The 21,952-nt window shown below is 39.0% G+C and overlaps 1 non-coding gene across 1 annotated transcript; it reads left to right on the top strand.

Moving 5' to 3' along the window:
- The first annotated feature begins 315 nt into the window (after nt 1-315).
- TRNAW-CCA (transfer RNA tryptophan (anticodon CCA)) lies at nt 316-387 on the top strand. Its single transcript has one exon. It is a non-coding gene; the product is annotated as a tRNA-Trp (tRNA).
- Nucleotides 388-21,952: the final 21,565 nt, after the last annotated feature.

Raw genomic sequence — 21,952 nt, 5'->3', positions numbered from 1 at the left:
TCTTTCATTTTTGGTATTAGTAATTTTTGTTTTCTCTCTTTTTTCTTAGTTATTCTGATTAGAAGCTTATCGATTTTGTCCTTTCAAAGAACGAGATTTTAGTTTCACTGATTTTCTCTGTTGATTTCCTGCTTTCAATTTCATTCATTTCAGCTCTAACTTTCATTGTTTCATTTTTTTTCTGCCTAATGTAGATTTAATTTGCTTTACTTTTTCTTGTTTCCTAAAGTTGAAGCTTAGTTTATGGATTTTAGGTCTTTATTCTTTTCTTCAATTTCCTTCTAAGTACTGTTTTAACAGTATTCCACATTTTGTTCTCTGGTGGCTCAGAGGTTAAAGCGTCTGCCTCCAATGCAGGAGACCCAGGTTCGATCCCTGGGTTGGGAAGATTCCCTGGAGAAGGAAATGGCAACCCACTCCAATATTCTTGCCTGGAGAATCTCATGGACGAAGGAGCTTGGTAGGCTACAGTCCACGGGGTCGCAAAGAGTCGGACATGACTGAGCAACTTCACTTTCACGTTTTGATAAGTTGTATCTTCATTTAGTTAAAAATATTTTTAAATTTTCTTGAGATTTCTTCCTTGATGTCTGTACTATTTAGGCGTGTGTTGTGTAATTCCAAGTATTTGGAGATTTTCCAGCTGTGTTTCTGTTAAATTTTTAGTATAAACCATAACCAATCTGGATTCTTTTCTCTACTTCCCCATGTACTTTTATGTGGGGAATAGAATATCACCATACAACTTTTCAGGTATCTTTTGAATGAATCCATCTGAACTACCCATGGGTACCTCATAGTTAACAAGCTTTAATCAACCATTTTCTTCCACCTCAGATATAATACCTCTATTATGCTTAATATATACCTTATTGGCAATTCTGTACCCCCTTCTCTAAATCAGAAATCTAGAGAGCCTTTCAAGTTCTTCTGGGAGCAAGAAGCACCACACATGCAATTGATAATTAGGATTTATCAATTAAATATTTGATGCATTTTTAAAATCCCTTTCTTTTCACTAAGTTCAAGTCCCCCACATCTCTTACTCGAAATACTGGAGTAGTCTCCTAATTCATCTTCCTGCTTTCAGCTTGATTTCTCCCATCCGTTTTGCACTGATTTGCCAGAGTACTTATGTATATATGTAATTAATTCAACATGAATTATAACACTAATATAGCATTAAATAGAGATAACATAAATATCCATCTGTTTACTACAAGTATACAAATAAATGTAATATACATATGTATATCCATTCATTTTGTTTAACCTTCTTCAGTAGCTTAATATTCTGCCTCATGCCTAGAGGTTAGAGTATGAATCCCTTTATAGGACATATTTAACTCTTTTAATTTGACTCTGTAAACTCTGGCTCTTGCCTTCATTCCAAGAAATTTGGTTACTGTTCTGTAGGAAAAGGGCCAGCGTTCTTCCAGATGCTCCTCAGAGGTCACCCGCCCGTGAGGTCTCCCCGGACTGTTTCTCTCTCCCCTCCATTTAGATTCTCTCTCCCTTGTTTGTCCACAGCATCTTTCCCCACTTCAGTGCCTCTCTCACTCCACTCGTTTTACTTGTTAGAAGCTCATTCCTTAAAGCTAAGGGCTGTGTTTTGTCTCTCTATTGCTGTTAGCCCGGAGACTTGCCTGTAGTGTCTGTGTGTGCTCAGTCGCCTGGTCTTGTCCAACTCTTTTTTTGGCCCCAGTGAACTGTAGCTTGCTAGGCTCCTCTGTCCATGGAATTTTCCAGGCAAGAATACTGGAGTTGGGTACTATAAATATTTGTTGAATGAAGGTTGAATATGGTAGAACTTTGTAAGAATAAGATGAAGGGTTTTTCTGAGTATATGACTAGGAGAGGGATTGCTGGGTCATATGCTAGCTCTATTTTTAGATTCGTAAGGAATCTCCATACTATTCTGCATAGTGGCTATACTAATTTACATTCCTACCACCAGTGTAGGAGGTTTCCTTGTTCTCCGTACCCTCTTCAGTATTTATTGTTTGGAGATTTTTTGATGAGGGCTTTTCTGACTGGTGTGACTTCTCATTGTAGTCTTGATTTGCATTTATATAAAATTAGTGATGTGAGGATCTTTTCATGGGCTTGTTAGCCATCTGCATGTCTTCTTTGGAGAAATGTCTATAATTTGAAAAGATACATGCAGCCCAGTATTCATTACAGCACTATTTACAATAGCCAGGACATGGAAGCAACATAAATGTTCATCAACAGAGGAATAGATAAAGAAGTTGTGGCACATATATATAGTAGAATATTACTAAGCCATAGAAAGAACAAAATATTGCCACGTGCAGCAACATAGATGGATTTAGATTGTCATACTGAGTGAAGTAAGTCGGACAGAAAAAGACAAATATCATATGATATCTCTTCTATATGAAATCTAGAAAAAAAGGGGTACAAATGAACTTATTTACAAAACAGAAGTAAAGTCATAGATACAGAAGTTAAGTCATTGATACAGAGAACAAGCTTATGATTACTAAGGGATAAGGGGCTAAATTGGGAGATTACACATTACTATATATAAAATAGGTAACTAATAAGAACATGCTGCATAGCACAGGGCACTGTACTCTGTACTCTGTAATGGCCTATATGGGAAAAGAATCTAAAGAAAGAGTGGATATATGTATGCGTATAACTGATCCACTTTACTGTACACCTGAAACAAGCACAACTTTGTAAATCAATGTTTTTATAAGTCAAGAAAAATTTTAAAAAAGAGAGAATATAGTGAAGATCTCCTCAGGGCTTCATTAAATTTGAGCCAAAGGAAGGGAGAGCGTAGATTGTTACAATGAGAGGAAATAAGCTAGAGAAAAGTTCCAGTCTCATCCAGGTCCCTGGGGACACATAGTTGCTGTCTGTCAATGAATATTTTTAAAAGCCTGATGTATATAAATCTTTATTATATTTCTCAGGGATTTCCCTTTGAGCTGTAAACACTCAGGTATTGTTAAACCGATTGTTATTCCAAAAAAAAAAAAAAAAAAAAGAATGCCAGTTTGTATTCTAGTTGTTTGGTCTTTGGTCTCTCTTTATTTCATTCAGTACTTCTTGATCTTTCAGTTAGCTGAATCTCAAAGTATCAATGAAACCTTTCCTTAATGATGTCACCAACTCCTACTCTTCCTGCCCCCCATCATCCCCTCTGCCTTTTGTTTTCGCTCTGGTCGGTGCTTCAGTAGCATTTTCTTGTCTGTGTTGGTCTATGTAGGTTTGCATCCACCTCCTCTAGACCCTACGAGTCCCCAGAGGACAGTCATGCTGTCATTTCATAAGTTTTCTACCACAGGACCTAGCAAAGTGATGAGCATAATATAGATGCTCAGTAAGTACTGAGTAAATATATAATTTAATAATGACAGTGGCCTAATCAAGTTTTTGTAGGTGTACACTTAGTGACTTCAAAAACAATTCAGTGACTGCCCTGGCAGCCCAGTGATGAAGACTTTGCCTTCCAATGCAGGGGGTGCAAGTCTAATCCCTGGTTGGGAAGCTAAGATCCCACATGCCTCATGGCTGAAAAAACAAACTATGAAAGCAGAAGCAGTGCTATAGGAAATTCAGTAGAGACCTTAAAAACAAATGCTCCATATAAATTAAAAAAAATCTTTGAAAAATAAAAGCAATTCAGGAATATCTTTGGAAAGATTTGAGGAAGTAATGTTGTTTAGAGATTATATCATCTAAAGACTCAATTTTCTATGGCACCCGTGTAAAGTGAGGAGGATGTTCTGTGTGGTTCAGCCACTTGAGGGAAACCACAGCTGGAAAAAGGAAGGGAACCAGTGTTTGGAGGGGGCAGTGGAACAAGATAGGAAATCCTCAAACGTAGCTGCCCACTTGTACTCCTGGAAAGAACAGGGCAATGGAGGAGAGGTGGGAGGAAGGCAAAGAACTCAACTCGCCGGCCACTTAGAGCTAGCCACAGTGTTTGTGTAGGAAGGGTGATTTCTGATAAAAATAGAGGAGGACTTTTTAAGTTCCAGCACTTTAAAAGCAACTGTGGGCAGTTTGAATCATAGGGTGGTTCTTTCTTTTCTGGAAGAAGAAAAAGATGTTTCAGTTTTAAATTCAGGGGGTTGAAATGATTGTGTCATTTCAGTGAGAGTAGAGCATGTCAACAAGTGGACATGTTTTCATTGTGGAAAAGATGACTTGAAATTTGAAATTAAAAAAAGCAAATAGTTTCTGTCGTGGGTTTTCTTCCTCCGCAGGAACACTTAGAACTTTGCTGCATTTAGAAATAGAAAGTAAAAATATCAGGTGTCATATTCACCACTGTTTTAGAAATAGAAATCTTATTATGTGGGCTGGGTTTCTTAATATGGTTGAGATACACCGAAAAGAGAACAGAGGTTATCCACAGGAGAGGTATTGTGAAGGATTAGCCTACAGGCTTATTTAAATATTTATGGTGTGATTATGGAAGTTAGTAGATAAAAAGAGGTGCTGACTACATGATAAAGTCCTTGATTTCCAGTTCAGTGCCTTGTGGCTCACTTAACACCCTCTATTGTACCTATTAGATAATTGACAGACTTGAATGAATCTTAAGAAGTTTGGAATATAAGTATCCGTTAATCATTTTATGATATCATCAGCCACCAACAAGTATTAACAGTGATAATAAAGGTATTATTCATTAAAAGGATTAATACAGACATTGTTGCTGTTCGTTGTTCATCGCTAAGTTGTGTCTGAATTCTTGTGACCCCATGAACTGCAGCATGCCAGGCTTCTCTGTCCTTCACTATCTCCTTGAGTTTGCTCAAACTGATATCCACTGAATCAGTGATGCCATCCAACCATCTCATCCTTTGTCACCCCCTTCTCCTCTTGCCCTCAATCTTTCCTTTCCATCAGGGTCCTTCCCAATGAATTGGTTCTATGCATCAGGTGGCCAAAGTATTGGAGCTTCACCTTCAGCATCAGTCTTTCCAATGAATAATCAGGGTTGATTTCCTTTAGGATTGACTAGTTTGATCTTGCTGTTATAGACATTAGAAGTGTAAAAATAATAATTTAGGGACTTTTCTTACAGTCAACATTATTGCATGTTTGAAATAAATGGTGTAATATAGTAGTATTCATGACGTTGTCCTTTTACAGAGAAATCAGACCAGATGAACTCGGCTCAGATATGATTAACATTCAGAAACATGAAGCTGTAGGGGTTATCAGCTTTGAATGAAGAGTATTGACTAAATAAGCTCCTGGTCAAGGTAATTGGTTACTCTCTCTATTTAACTAATTGCAGATAAAGCTAATTAGATATTTATTTTACTGACTAGAGTTCTTCTCCAAAGTGATTTTTCTCACTTGCTTTGTCATAACTTTAGGCAAATTCTTCTCTTTGTACCAGACTTCACATGCATGCCATTTTCTTTTTTTCACATGAGAGGATATGTCTGTGAGCATAAAGAAAAAGGAAGTGTATAGCTTCTTTCTAGATATACAAAATTGTTTTTTTCCTCCGTGGAATTTTTGTTTACAAACCAAGATGGTTTGTTATTAGTAACAAGTTATTTATGCTTCATAACTGATGGTAGTACGTAGGTTTGGAGCATGGTGGAAAACAGCCCAGATGTCAATGTTTTTATTGTAGATATTCTGAAAAGAATTAAAACTAGCTTTTTTATTTTTCATAGCATGTTTAGGGAAGCCTTTTGGGGGGTTATTATTTGGGGTTAAATTGCTTCAGTGAATCCATGGTTTCTACCTGGAGTTTTTCTCCTTGGTAGAGCAACCCCTTTCCACTTAGGGGGCCTGCATTCTGACCTCTGGTTTCCAACTCCAGTCCTGCCATGTATTTCTAGCACTACTTTCATTTAGTGACTCTGCTATTCAGCCTTTCTGAGCCTCAGTTTCCTCATTCATAAAATGGGGCAAATAGCAGTAAGGTTATTTGTTTGAAGATTTAATGAGATGCAATTAAGACCCTTAGCAGGGTACCCTGAGTAGCCCATTGTAACATTCACTGGAGACGCTTGAGTATTGTAGCTGGAGTCTGTGTTTCTACTCTTGCGTTCAGCCATCCTTCTTCTTATGTTTTTCTTTTTCTCGGATCAATCTGTCACTCAACTTTCTCAAGTGCACTTGTTTGTCCTTTCCTGGTTAATTTATTTTTTATACATGGCTGTAGAGCATAGCCTATAAAATAGTGGGGCTGGTTTCCATGTGATGATTTTGGAATAGATCTCATAATAATTACACCTCCTACAATATGTACATAAATCACTTATTTAAGCATGAAAACATTATTTTATGTGTGGAGCAAACTCTCTTAGCATAATTTGAATGTTCACCTATGTGTTCCTGAATATTCACCACCTCATACCTGCACATTTTGACACATGCTTGCTCCTATATATTCTTGTTTAATCATTTTTCCTCTGGTTTCTAGCTGTTGATATATTTTCTCCTTGTATTGCATTAGAATTAATATTTCTTCTAATATTGCTGATTTGTGATGCTCATTAATTTTTATTGTGTCCCCAGTACCCTTTGATCCAATGAGGTACAAAGGGAAGAGAGTTAACATTAATTCAGAGATGGCAGCAGAAAGAGAAAGAACAAACTGGTACCTCTCCTCCCCTCCCCTGCTGCCCATGCTTTCTGAGGTGCTGGATTGAAGACTGTCCTGTGTGCTGGTGACCGGGGAGGGACAATGAAGGGACTGGAGGAGTTTTGTTTTCCAAGTGCTTCCCAATTGTTGTTCAGTCGCTAAATTGTGTCCGACTCTTCGCGACCCCATGGACTGCAGCGTGCCAGGCTTCCCTGTCCTTCGCCATCTCCCAGAACTTGCTCAAACTCATGTCCATTGAGTCAATGATGCCATCTAACCATCTCATCCTCTGTTGTCCCCTTTTTCCCCTCCCTTCAATCTTTCCTAGCATCACGGTCTTTTCCAGTGTGCGGACTCTTCACATCAGGTGGCCAAAGTATTAGAGCTTCAGCTTCCCAATACCCACTGGATAATATCAAAGCTCCTCAGTGTGGGTCACATATTCTCTGAGGCCTGGGTCCTTGCACCCTCTTCAACCTTAACTTTTAAAATACCTGCTATATTTTAAATTTATACCCTGGTACCCTGGTTGTAGTTGTCCACACACCTCCCCCGCTCCACCGCCTCCCACTTAGAAAGTATGTTTCTTTTTTTACACTCTTTGTAACTTGTAATGTTCCCCTGCTCTTCTTCACCTTGCTGACGGCACATCTCCAGCCCATCTTTCAAAGCTCAGTCTAGCGGTTGTCTCCTCCAGGAAGCCTCCCTGAATAGCCTTTCCCTTCTTCACACTGGACCAAGCGCCTGCCTTTTGCACGGATGCCACTGCACACTGGAAATGACTGTCACTGTGTCCTCCCTTTCTTTGGAATGGTCTGTTCATGGGTCTCTTTTCTCTGATGGACTAAAGTCTATGACTGCTGGGACCAGAGCATATTCATTTGTCTCCCCACTGTGTAGCTCAGTGCTTGGTGCAGTGTACCCAAGCCAGAGTTATTAATATGCATAGAACTTTTAACACTGACCTCACTGGGGTCTCGGGGGATGGAGAGACAGTGATGTGCTAACCCATATATTCTTTTCATGGGGCTGCCTGACTGTGGCCTCAACATTGGAATTCCTTCCAAACAACCAAACTGGCTGGATAACCCAATCCTTCTCCGATCTGTGGTATTACTCCAGCAGTGACTGTTTTCCTAACTTTGAATTCATATCTTTACATTATTTGTAGACTTTCTTCTTTATGTTGTAACATAGCTTGTTTGCTGACAACATGTATTTCCCATTTAGTCGTTTCTTTCCCAGGATGCTCATTAAGATGACAGACTTTCTAAACACAGGAGACAATGGCCGATGAAATACCTGAAAGAAAATGAGCCACGCAGCAGATTTTCTCCTAGAAGAAGCCCGTAGGCACATGGTAGCATGCCTCTCAGTACAAACACAAACAAGCAATTACCTGAGCTGCTTCCTGTGGGAAACTCAGCATCCTACCACCCAGGGTGATGACTCCTGGGATTTTTTTTGGAGGGGTTGCATCATTGTAAAGAAATTCATTCCTGTGTTCCTCAACAAATGCAGATTTTCTTTTCATCTAGACAAGCTGTGTGTCTTTGTTTGAGTTTATTTTCATCTTTCTACTTTGCTTCTTTTGTTTTTTAAAAATAAGTATTAAGTGTGCGATTTGAAAGGCAATGCAAGAGGCTGAGTGGTGGTTGTCACAGGCTTGCCAAGTGGGGAGAGAGTCGTGGCTTCCAGAAACATCTGGAATGTTTGTGATATGGCAGCTGCCTGCATTGTCTTCTGGGCTTCATCATTAATCAGTGACTTCTAGAATTTAATTGATACAGGGTATATTTAAATTGCAGATAGTTATTGTTGTTAGTCTGGTTCAAATAATATTTAATAAATATACTCTTGTTTCTTTCTCTTTGTATTACAATAGTTCTTCCTTTCTTATATTAAACTAGCATTTTCAAGGATATTGTAAGAATGGAACTTTGGAATAAATCATGTCTGGAAATATTAGTGAGACTAGGTCTTACCAATTCATCTAGTGAAATAATGGCATATCGAGTCCTAGCAGATAAAAATCTACCCTATGAATTGGTAACTCATTATAATTTTTAGAGTATTGAGAATCCTGAGTTTGTATTTTCCACTTTATATTAGACAAAATACGAGTCATTCTTTTGTCGTTTGTATCTGGAAGTTCAGATTCAAATTTTGACATTAGCTGCTTCATGTAAGAGAATGATCAATTCATCTTGAGCTTTTTGTACAAAAACATTATTTGATTTAAAAATCCTCAAGTTGTACTTTTCCCTGAAAACTGGTAATATTTTTTATTTTAGTTATTGTTGTTCAGTCACTCAGTCATGATGACTCTATTATTTTAGTGATGGCAGTTCAATCAATAGTTTCATGAAATTTGAAGTTTAAGAAAGAATTGCTAACTTCAAAATGTAGATGTATGTAAAAATTTAAATACATGGATTAGAGACAAATGATAAAATGTTATTTTTCCATCCTGAAGTAACAGATTTTAATAGAAAGTCTTTATTTCATTTCATAAATACTGTGTTTTTTTTTTTTCAGGTAGTTACAGAAAACTTGTTGTCCTAATGCTGAGAAGCAAACACTTTAAGAGGTTTGTGATTATTATTATTCTCTAGTATAAAGTTTGTTTCTCATCCCTTTCTGAAGTTTCATGGTGGAAATAAGGTGTTTCTTTGCATATGAATATGTTAATCATCTATACCCCAATATAAAATATAAAGCTGCTTGGAGAGTTAGTGTCTAATACAGATGGGGTGTTTGAAAATAGACACTTCGAATTTAAAATTGAAGATTGTTGGATTGGCATTTCTGTCCCCTTTGGTTGAGTATCTACACGCAGTTCCACATTTCTTCATCAGGAAGTCAGGCTGACTTGTGATGAAAGATGATGAAGACAAATCCTAAACAGGGCTTCCTGTTTGTTTAAACCTCCAACCCAAGAGAAAATCGCTTCCAGTTTCCCTGTACAATCATGGTAATATATTTTCTTTTTAGATTGTTAGCAGACTGTTTAGCTTGTACTTGGCATTTCAATCATAGTGAAAGAGGTGAAACCCAAAAGACTCAGTGAATTCTCGTTATAAATCTAAAATTGGATGACCTTTACAATTAACCTCTGCTTCTTGTCCCGTTCTCATTCCTAACATATTATTCATTAATTCATATGTATTGATTATCTGCTCTGTGGACAGGTTTGAAATAGTTACTAGGACGTATATAAAACAAGCTAAAGCTTCTGTCTTCAGAGCTCATGCTTACAAAAATAATCATGTTAGAATATAGATATAAATTTAAAGATGGTAACTCCTCTGAAAGAATGATTAGATTATTCTCCTTGTAAGATGAGTGCTTGTGCAAAGTGAGATTTTTAATTTTGTGAATGATCTTTTGAAAACAAAACAGTAGGAAAGAAAAGAAGTTGGGGAAGAATATAAACATATTTTGGAGGAAGACTTAGTTGTTTTTCTTAGAATCCTGGGACATCCAAATCACGTTTAGGCAGGGGATTAAAAAATAGGAAATTGACCTCGGCATTATTTATACAGGAAAAATTTTATTTAAAGTTAGCTAAAGATCATTATTATATCTTAGGAACATATTTGACTGTTACTAATTTTTTGTAATATTCTTTATGTTATAAACTTTATGATCACTATTAAACAATTTTTTAAAAAGGGAGGAATGGCAAGATTTGACACCTAGAACAATTAATTATTAGATAAAATCATGCTAAAATAGTAATGTAAGTTCTGTGAATAATAAAAAAGGTCATGATACTCTTAATGTGAATTACTTTAACTCATGCTAATTGCTGGGCTTTCCTGGTGCCTTAGACGGTAAAGAATCCACCTGCAGTACAGGAGACCTGGGTTTGATCCCTGGGTGGGGAAGATATCCTGAGGAAGGGAATGGCTACCCACTCCAGTATTCTGGCCTGGAGAATTCCATGGCCTAAAGGAGCCCGTATGGATGTGAGAGTTGGACTGTGAAGAAGGCTGAGTGCCAAAAAATTGATGTGTTTGAACTGTGGTGTTGGAGAAGACTCTTGAGGGTCCCTTGGACTGCAAGGAGATCCAACCAGTCCATTCTGAAGGAGATCAACCCTGGGATTTCTTTGGAAGGAATGATGCTGAAGCTGAAGCTCCAGTACTTTGGCCACCTCATGCGAAGAGTTGACTCATTGGAAAAGAGACTGATGCTGGGAGAGATTGGGGGCAGGAGGAGAAGGGGACGACCCAGGATGAGATGGCTGGATGGCATCACTGACTCGATGGACGTGAGTCTGAGTGAACTCCGGGAGATGGTGATGGACAGGGAGGCCTGGCGTGCTGCGATTCATGGGGTCGCAAAGAGTCGGACATGACTGAGCAACTGAACTGAACTGAACTGAGCTGAACTGAACTGAAAGGAGCCTGGTGGGCTACAGTCCTTGGGGTCACAAAGACTCAGATACAACTGAGTGACTAACACTTACTTATTGTGAAAGTGTTAGCCTTTCAGTCATGTCTGACTCTTTGATATTCTATGGACTGTAGCCCACCAGGCTCCTTTGTCCATGGGATTCTCCAGGCAAGAATACTGGAGTGGGCTGCCATTCCTTTCTCCAGGGGATACATACTAATAGCTAATATATACTAATAGAATATGCTGACAAAGGTGTGTCTAGTCAAAGCTATGGTTTTTCCAGTATTCATGTATGGATGCGAGAGAGCTGGACCGTAAAGAAAGCTGAGGGCTGAAGAATTGATGCTTTTGATGCTCCAATTTATGGTATTGGAAAAAACTCTTGAGAGTGCCTTGGGCTTCAAGGAGATCAAACCAGCCCATCTTAAAGGAAATCAGTCCCGAATATTCATTGGAAGGACTGATGCTGAAGCTGAAGCTCCAATACTTTGGTCACCTGATGCGAAGAACTGACTCATTGGAAAAGACCTTGATGCTGGGAAAGATTGAAGGCAGAAAGAGAAGGGGGCGACAGAGGATGAGATGGTTGGGTGGCATCACTGACTCAATGGACATGGTTTGAGCAAGCTCCAGGAGTTGGTGATGGACAGGGAAGCCTGGCGTGCTGCAGTCCATGGGGTTGCAAAGAGTTGGACTGGACTGAACGACTGACTGAACTGAACTGAATTGAACATCTGCTTCACTTTATTTTGCTAAATGCTGTACCTGCATTTTCTCATTTACCCCTGGGAATGACTCTATAGTATAAGTCAGATGCATTTTATAGAAGAAGAAATTGGGATAAAGGTTATGCAGTTTCTCCATTATCAGCCTCATTCTCTATGTGTTAAACTTCTGCTCAAGGGACATTTTGATTTCATCCTTATTTTACAAATTTTCATCTGATTTTATTTCTTTTTCCTTTCTAAAAAGAGGGCAGAAATGCCAACCCACCAATCTCCAACTTTAAATTCAAAGTGACTATTTTCAAACATCCCATCTCCATCAGACCCCAATTCTCCAAGTAATTAGAAATTTTTATCTAATTTACTCCCTTGATTTCTTCAGTCTCCTTTCACGGTCACATAACACATCTCTGATCTGTCATATATTTTCTCATTTGACAGATGGTTCACCAAATATTTCTGTTTATATTTTACTCAAAGTCAAATGCACAGATGATAGCATTTTTCACTTTTACAGTCTAATGTAGACTTGAATATGCTGGGTACATGTGTTTTGTTTGATTAGAAATTTAAGTAAATATCCACTGAAGTCGGACATATTTTTTGTCCTTCAAGGGGACAAAAAAGATATGAAGAAATAAGACATTTATTGCTCAAAGCATTTGTCTGTACACACACACACACATACACGTGTGTGCGCGCGCGCGCACACACACACACACATCTGTTTTTTTTGGAAACAAATCATAGAAGTTCTCTGCATAAAAGGTGGGCAGCATGTTTGGTCATATTGTAAAGAAGCTCAGCAAATTCTACCTACCACAAGTTGTCTGTTAAAACAAAAAGGTTCCATGTTCTTTTCCATCAACTTGTATCAATGTCTGACTTCTGTTGTGGCAGAAATCATCTGAATTCTTAGCTTACAGAGATGTACATAAATTCTATCAGAAAAATCTCTTTAGAACATGGCACTGCCTTTGCAATTTGGAGTACTGATGTAACTTGGCCATTAGTCAGTTACTCAGACTTTTAAACTAAGATGTTCTATAGGAAAGCCATTGTTACTTACGATGGTCTTTATTTTCAAATGGAACCATGATCAGGATGAAGGGCAGGCTGCCATTGGAGCAAATGTGCCAAGTTACAATTTCACTGGGAAATTGTGCTCTGCATGGTGGTCGCACAGGTAATTCAAAACATGAATTGCCCTGATGAGACAAAAGAAAATCTCAAAATGTATCTTAAAAAATTGCTCTAATTATTTCCTAGTGCTTCTAAAGGCTTGTTATTTTAATGATTACAGAACAATTTGGCACACGTGAATTTTCTGACAAGGTCCAGGATCTCAAATTGTAAAAATACTTTTGCTCAGACTCCTCCATGAAACAGATCAGCAGAACAAGTATTTCCACATCATGCCTGACCCTGGCCACTTAGTCATTAATGACTTTGCTCACTATGGAATTCGGAGCCTAATGATTTTCCTCCTGAAAATCTGAATATTTTACCTAAAAAAAGAAGTACAAGAATTTTTTTTTACAAGAATATTTTTAAATTGAACAGTTCAGTTCAGTCCAGTTCAGTTGTTCAGTCGTGTCTGACTCTTTGCAACCCCATGAATCGCAGCATACCAGGCCTCCCTGTCTATCACCAACTCCCGGAGTTCACTCAAACTCATGTCCATCAAGTCGGTGATGCCATGCAGCCATGTCATCCTCTGTCGTCCTCTTCTCCTCCTGCCCCCAATCCCTCCCAGCATCAGTCTCTTTTCCAATGAGTCAACTCTTCGCATGAGGTGGCCAAAGTACTGGAGCTTCAGCTTCAGCATCAGTCCTTCCAATGAACACCCAGGACTGATCTCCTTTAGGATGGACTGGTTGGATCTTCTTGCAGTCCAAGGGACTCTCAAGAGTCTTCTCCAACACAACACTTCAAAAGCATAAGTTCTTTGGAGCTCAGCTTTCTTCACAGTCCAACTTTCACATCCATACATGACCATTGGAAAAACCATAGTCTTGACTAGATGGACTTTTGTTGGCAAAGTAATATCTCTGCTTTTCAATATGCTGTCTAGGTTGGTCATAACTTTCCTTCCAATGAGTAAGCATCTTTTAATTTCATTGCTGCAATCACCATCTGCATGACCAAGATAATCACGATGGTGTGATCACTCACCTAGAGCCAGACATTCTGGAATGTGAAGTCAAGTGGGTCTTAGAAAGCATCACTACGAACAAAGCTAGTGGAGGTGATGGAATTCCAGTTGAGCTATTTCCAATCCTGAAAGATGATGCTATGAAAGTGCTGCACTTCATATGCCAGCAAATTAACTCAGCAGTGGCCACAGGACTGGAAAAGGTCAGTTTTCATCCCATCCCAACGGAGGCAATCACTCATTATCAGAGAAATGCAAATCAAAACCACAATGAGGTACCATTTCATGCCAGTAAGAATGGCTGTGATCCAAAAGTCTACAAGCAATAAATGCTGGAGAGGGTGTGAAGAAAAGGGAACCCTCTTACACTGTTGGTGGGAATGCAAACTAGTACAGCCACTATGGAGAACAGTGTGGAGATTCCTTAAAAAACTGGAAATAGAACTGCCTTATGACCCAGCAATCCCACTGCTGGGCATACACACCAAGGAAACCAGAATTGAAAGAGACACGTGTACCCCAATGTTCATCGCAGCACTGTTCATAATAGTCAGGACATGGAAGCAACCTAGATGTCCATCAGCAGATGAATGGATAAGAAAGCTGTGGTACATATACACAATGGAGTATTACTCAGCCGTTAAAAAGAATACATTTGAATCAGTTCTAATGAGGTAGATGAAACTGGAGCTGATTATACAGAGTGAAGTAAACCAGAAATAAAAACACCAATACAGTATGCTAATGCATATATATGGAATTTAGAAAGATGGTAACGATAACCCTGTATGTGAGACAGCAAAAGAAACACAGATGTATAGAACAGTCTTTTGGACTCTGTGGGAGAGGGAGAGGGTGGGATGATTTGGGAGAATGGCATTGAAACAGATATAATATCATATAAGAAATGAATCGCCAGTCTAGGTTCGATGCAGGATACAGGATGCTTAGGGCTGGTGCACTGGGATGACCCAGAGAGATGGTATGGAGAGGGAGATGGGAGGGGGATTCAGGATTGGGAACACATGTACACCTGTGGTGGATTCATGTTGATGTATGGCAAAACCAATACAATATTGTAAAGTTAAAAAAATAATAAAAAAATAAAATATGAATAAAAAAAGGAAGGCAATGCCAAAGAATGCTCAAACTACCACACAATCGCGCTCATCTCACACGCTAGTAAAGTATTGCTCAAAATTCTCCAAGCCAGGCTTCAGCAATACGTGAACTGTGAACTTCCAGATGTTCAAGCTGGTTTTAGAAAAGGCAGAGGAACCAGAGATCAAATTGCCAACATTCGCTGGATCATGGAAAAAGCAAGAGAGTTCCAGAAAAACATCTATTTCTGCTTTATTGACTATGCCAAAGCCTTTGACTGTGTGGATCACAATAAACTGTGGAAAAATTGAACAGTAAACAATATTTAATGCCATACATTTTGCAGCAGAAGGTTTTTTTTTTTTTCTTTATTAACCTATGTTCTGTTGTCTTTCCTGGACTGTATATGAATTAAGGATAGAGCAGGACCCCATATGTGGGATTATAAAACATGGGCATGATGTTATTGGGGCTTCCCAGGTGGTGCTACTAATAAAGAATCTGCCTACCAAAGCAGGAGATGCAAGAGACGTGGGTTCGACCCCTGGGTTGGGAAAATCCCCTGGAGTAGGAAATGGCGCCCTACTCCAGTATTCTTGCCTGGAAAATTCCATGGGCAGAGGAGCCTGGTGAGCTGAAGTCCATGGGGCTGCAAAGTGTAGGACAATTGAGCAACTAAACACATACATGATGTTATTAGAATATGGCTAAGTTCTTACTATTTTTTTATATTCTGGGGTCCACATACATTTTGGTTGAAAAAATAATCCTATTGCCAAAATGATTTAAAAAATTACTATAGTAAATGAATATTTGATACCATGGGACGTGTCCATTTTATATAACCTGAAGAAAAAGCTGATTATAAAACTAGAAGTTAAAATTATTTCTGTAAAAGAGAAAAAAAAAGTGAAGCAAAACAAAGGAAACAAAAAAGTTAAACAGCTGACTGTATTTACAAGATTTTTTTGTGTGTAAGTTAAAAACTGAAAAACTAGACACAAAAAAATGTGAGTAATATGTTTGTACTGCTCCATTTGGCAAGTTCTTAAAGGTTACAGGAAGAGAGTGTATTATTGCTTAAGATGATGATAATTTATATTAAAAAATAAATCCAGCATGTGAGCAGGAAGGGGAAATTGCTTCATTAATTACCTGGTTATCTTATCAAGGCTCTCACTCTTTGGTTTTCTGGAATGCAGAGCAGCTTTCATGAACATTGCTCAGAGTGGCTGGGGCAGCAGTTCTCCAAGCTGAGAGATTTTACACTCTTTGTTCCCTCTGCATTTATATTTTATGCAGCAAGCAGCTGCCTGGGTGGGTTTGGTGTCAGAGTGAGAGACCAATTTTTTCTGTAGAGGTCCATCCAAGAAGAAGAGAGCTAGGCTTCTTCCCTCTGTACTTTCAGTTAGCACAGTGGGGTCAGCTTCCATCTTTAGGATTAGAGCAGTGCCTGACTCCATCCTATGCCAGCAGGCAAGCTCTTGAATCCAGAGAAACTGAAGGGGAATGTAGGAATGTGGATGAGATGAAATTGGCCAAAACCATTTTCCTCAAAAGATCTTTTTTTTTTTTTTTGGTTAATAAGTGGTAAGTATAATATTGAGAATATGTAACAAACAGTTAATCCTGATACAGATTATTCATGATTTTTCAGGTATTTCATATATATTTTGAGTAAATTCAGTTCAGTTCAGTTCAGTCGCTCAGTTGTGTCCGACTCTGCAACCCCATGGACCACAGCACGCCAGGCCTCCCTGTCCATCACCAACTCCCAGAGTCCACCCAAACCCATGTCCATCGAGTCGGTGATGCCATCCAACCACCTTATTCTCCGTTGTCTCCTTCTCCTCCTGCTTTCAATCTTTTCCAGTATCAGGGTCTTTTCAAATGAGTCAGTTCTTCCCATCTGATGGCCAAAGTATTGGAGTTTCAGCTTCAACGTCAGTCCTTCTCAGTGTCAGTCCTTCCAATGAACACTCAGGACTGAAAAAGATCATTTTGAATGCTGTAAGTTCTAAGTGTTCAAGGGCACTTCCTTCTGTCCAAAGAGTTACACAGTGGTTCCCTCTCAGGGGTAGATTTTATTCTCTTTGTTTATCCTTAGTGGAAATAAGCGGGTAGAAATTTATAATTCTAGTAAAAAGTCCACAGAATCTGTATTTAAAAAGAGAAGCAAATAATGCTAAAATGCAATTCCCTGTAAGTAATTTAACATATTTCTATTCCTTGGAACTTGAAGAAAGTAAATTATTGTGTGGCGAATTTTTTTCCCCTAATTTTTCTGCATATTTGAACCTTAATTTCATCATTTTTTCCCCTGAAATCTCTGTGTTCAAATAGAATTACTGTTTCTTGATTTTTCAAGTTCATGATATTTATGGGCACAATTTGTATAACTTCTGAATGATGCAACTGGTAGCCCAAACTAATATAATAAATTATGACAATTATTTTGATGTCTTGTAAATCTTCCCTTGATCTTAAAGGATGAGGCTTTAGATCATTTAGGTTAATGGCCAAAAGGGAAAATAATCTGTATATCACAATAAAAATAATCAGCATGATAATAAAAATAGTAACAATATCATATATCATTATAATAGTAATAACAATAATACTACTAAAAAATACTCCAAATTTTGTGTTCTTTGAATAAGATATGAGAGGATTACTATGTTTCTAATTCTACCCTTCCATGTGAGTTTCATAAAAAACACATTTCTTATGAATTTCTATGATGTTGATTTAGCCTAATGTTGATTTAGGCTACCTGTGCCAATATTTTAACACAAAATGACAAATGCAATCAGATATCACCCACAGGCATTATATAGGATCATCTGTACTTTCCAAGATGTTTGTGCTTTAGAAAACTGATGTAAAATTGATGTTAGACAATCCTGGTATGATTGATTTGTGGTCCATTTAGTAAAATCTACACTAGATGAACTGTTTACACTGGATGTCTCCTTGATGTTACTGACCAATAAAGTAGGAGGGATCACCTGATAATAAATTGTATATATTTTGTATAATCATTTTACATGACTTCACATATATTACCTGATTGCAATCACCTGTGAGATGGATGGAGCCAAAAAATTACCCATTTTTATACAGATTAGTACATTGAGACCTACATGAGTTAGGCAGTTTGACTAAGGTCAGCATTCTAGGAGTTATGTAGAGCTGGGATTTGGACAAGGTTATTAGACATCAGTCCAGAGCACGGTGGTACCCAGCTTCCTTTCACTGAGCTGATGGGGCTTCGTCTGCCTCCCCTGTCCTGTTCTCAGTAGCTGTGATGTTACCTGCTGCCCCTGGCCAGCACTGTGTCCTTCTCTTCTCTGTCCAATAGTCTCAAATTTGATGGGAGGTTTTTTTTTTTTTTTTAATAAATTGAAGTTTAGTTGATTTATAATGTGCTAGTTTCAGGTGTACAGCACAGTAATTCAGTTATTCATCCTTCCGTATATATATTATCTATCTATTCTTTTTTGGAGTCTTTTCCACTGTAGAAGGAAATGGAAACCCACTCCAGTGTTCTTGCCTGGAGAATCCCATGGACAGAGGAACCTGGTAGGCTAGAGTCCAAGGGGTCGCAAAGAGTCAGACATGACTGAGTGACTTCACTTTCTTTCACTTTTCATTATATCTTATTACAAGATAGTGAATACAGTTCACTGTGCTATATAGTAGGTCCTTGTTGTTTCCCTGTTATATAGATAATAGTATGTATCTGTTCATCTCAAACTCATCTATCTCTCCTCCCCTTTCCCTTTTGGTAACCATAAGGCTTTTTTTTTTTTTTTCTGTGTCTTTTAATGGGAGCCTATAAAGAAGCTTCTCCCTGTGACTAAGTTCAGAATCCATTCTTTTCTGAGTCCTTTCTTCTTCAACTCGGAAACAGATCCAGATGCAAAAGCAGGACTGGGCATCAGACCAAATGCTCTTTCTGCCCCACCACATTAGTTGACATCAATGAGGCAAAGAGAAAAAGAATGTTGCTTAAAAATACAGCTGATTACAGCCCCATCTTCCCTAAAGAAGGGAAACACTGACTAACAGGAGGTGGTGACTTTTTATCTAGAAAATGTCCTTGTTGTGTCCTTTGAATGAACATGGCCAGCCCTCCATCCCCGTCTCCCCTGATGGTGCTGGTGCTGGGAGGTTTGGTCAGTAAGGCATCTGGAAAGGGGTTGCTGGGATCTGCCAGCCACTGAGGATGTTCATGGACTGGATGGTGGAGTACCTGTAAGTCATGTTGTCCTTGTTAGTAGCTAAGTCATGTCTGACTCTTTTGCGACCTCTTGGACTGTAGCTATCCAGGTTCCTCTGTCCATGAGATTTCCCAGGCAAGAATACTGGAATGGATTGCCATTTACTTCTCCAGGGGATCTTCCCAACCCAAGGATCAAACCTGGGTCTCCTACGTTGGCGGATGGATTCCTTACCGTTGAGCCACCCAGGAGCCTTGTAAGTCATAATGGAAATAAATTTAAAGCACTGTGATGCCAACTTCTTTGTTAGAACTTAAGCTTCATTTAAATTCTTCCACATATACATTCTAGTACTTTCCAGTCTGGTGGGGAGAGGCATGGAAGTGGTACAGTGGCTGACATCTGAGTCTTCATTGGAAAAACGGAAGTAATAGCTGTTAGAGGTTATAGTGAAACTGAGATTTGGATGGAAGCAAGAACACTGATGCAAACCATCGGGCATAAGACATACAGATCTGTGGAAATTATGTACAGGTCAACAGCCTTCCTCTTCTATGTGAGTTTGCCAGTTGGTGGAAATCTCAAAAGTTATGCAGACTTCTTGCTTATAGAAAGAAACGGCAAAAGCCGTTACTGATTATTCTCAAGAAACTCGAGAAGAGGCCATGCCACTCAGGTGTCTTGGGAAGGCTCCAGGATTTCTAGAACTATAGAAACTAAAACTGTAAACATCAACTGATTGAACCCTCCTCAACCTTCCTTTTTTTTTGCAATAAAGGAATCTAAACTCATACACCTTATCCAGGTACCCAAGGCTAGATGGTGTGTGAGCAGTCACAAATACAGGACTGACTACAATCTGACTGAAGAGTCAGGGCCAGAAGCCCTGGGTTCTGGTTCCTACCTCATTTCCTTGTTTTTCTGACCTTCTTGAATCTCAGTTACATCTCTGTAAATCAGAGTCAAGTAGGAGGACCAGATACATTTATGTAGGATTTGAAAACTGTCAAAGAATGTTAAAACATTTATTGGTTTGTTTTAGGAAGTTAGGTATGGTGCCAACAATTATATGGAGAGGATTATGTTGGCTTTCCTGAAAAAGTCTGAGAACTGTAGCCATGACTTCACTGTTCCCTGCGTACACACAGGTGTGGATTGAGGCAAGGGGACAGGCAGTGACATTTATAGGGTGCCTTCTGGAATAATGATCTTTTGTCTTCTTGGTACACCTTCTAAATAATACATATATATATTTAATTCTTTTTTTTTCCTGCAAGAATTAAATCTAAACATTCTCAGAGGGAAATTAGGAATACTTCTTAGTAAATCAAGAAGTTTAATCATACCATCTATAGAAATGACATAAATACGTATTATGTTTATTTTTTCTAAGATTTTTTTTTATATGGAACATCTTTAGTCTTTATTGAATTTGTTACAATATTGCTTCTGTTTTATGTATTGGTTTATTGGCCACGAAGAATGTGAGATCTTGGTTCCCCAAGGAGAGATTGAACCACACCTCTACAACCATCCCCAGCTTGCCCCCACCCTTGCCCTCACAGTGGAAAGTGAAAGTGTTAGTCGCTCAGTTGTGTCCAACTCTTTGCAACTCCATTGACTGTATCCCACCTGAATCTTCTGTCCATGGGATTCTTCAGGCAAGAATACTGGAGTGGGTTGCCATTCCCTTCTCCAGGGGATCTTCCAGACCCATGGGTTGAACCAGGGTCTCCTGAATTGCAGGCATGTTGTTTAGCATCTGAGCCAGCAGGGAACCCATTGGTAGGCACAGTCTTACCCAGTGGATCACCAGGGAAGTCCCCAACTGTGCTTTTTAAGTGTCAAGGTCCAGGGGACACTTGGTGGAATGACTCATGACGAAAAGCACGGGCGCTGCATGCTCCCAGCCATCGGCACTGTGACTGCCTCCTACTGTCTGATCTCTCCTTGCCTTCATTCTGGCGGAGCAGTACCTGTGGGAGAAAAGTCTGGGGGTGGGGGTGGGGTTGGGGAAGGAGAAGAAGGTTAGGGAATATCAGCCAATATGGTATCACTCAGGGAGGAAACAACCAGATTCACTTTCATCTTCCCTAAGTAGTTTTGTATTTAGTGGGGAAAAAAAAGAAAAAAAAGAAGAAAGTTAAAGACATTATTTATAATGATCATTCTTCAGATTTTATCTTACATTTTTGGTTTCCAAAACTCTTCTAAAGTAGTCAGTCTTTTTAAGCCTGAGTGTTTTAATAGAAGGAAAGGTTTTTTTGTTTTTTTCTGTGAGAGGGATACTCCCTACACATGTTTGCCTCTAGGGCTTGAAAAGAAAGGAATCTGTTTTACACCCCACAGCACAGCCTCCCCTGGCTCCCTTCCGCTTAGCCGGGTGTAGGGAGAAGGATCTACTCCTTTAATCTCAGAGGTAAGAAAATACCAAAGCAGATGACTTTGGCAGGTTTGCTGGAGGCTGGCGCTTCCAGAGTTCAGCCTGACAGGAAGCTGGGGGCTGTTGCTCTGTCTGGTCATTAGGAAGGGCCGGGGTTGTTGATTAGTCCTTGCAGTGCTGAAGAATGTACACTTATCTGGCTCAGGAGACAGAGAGGTCCCAGAACAGCCTAGACGTTTGGTCATCAGCCTCTTCATACCCCCATCACTCAGGAGGTTAGAAAGAAAATAAAAACAAACTAAACATTTTACCAAGGACCCAAGTTGTTTCTTTCATTTCCCATTTGCTTTTTCAACAAAATTT

This window comes from Budorcas taxicolor, chromosome 17 (genome assembly GCF_023091745.1).
Source record: "Budorcas taxicolor isolate Tak-1 chromosome 17, Takin1.1, whole genome shotgun sequence".
In the NCBI taxonomy this organism is placed as follows: Eukaryota; Metazoa; Chordata; class Mammalia; order Artiodactyla; family Bovidae; genus Budorcas; species Budorcas taxicolor.
Note: the sequence above shows the minus strand (reverse complement) of the source record. Positions and strands in the feature narration are given on the sequence as shown.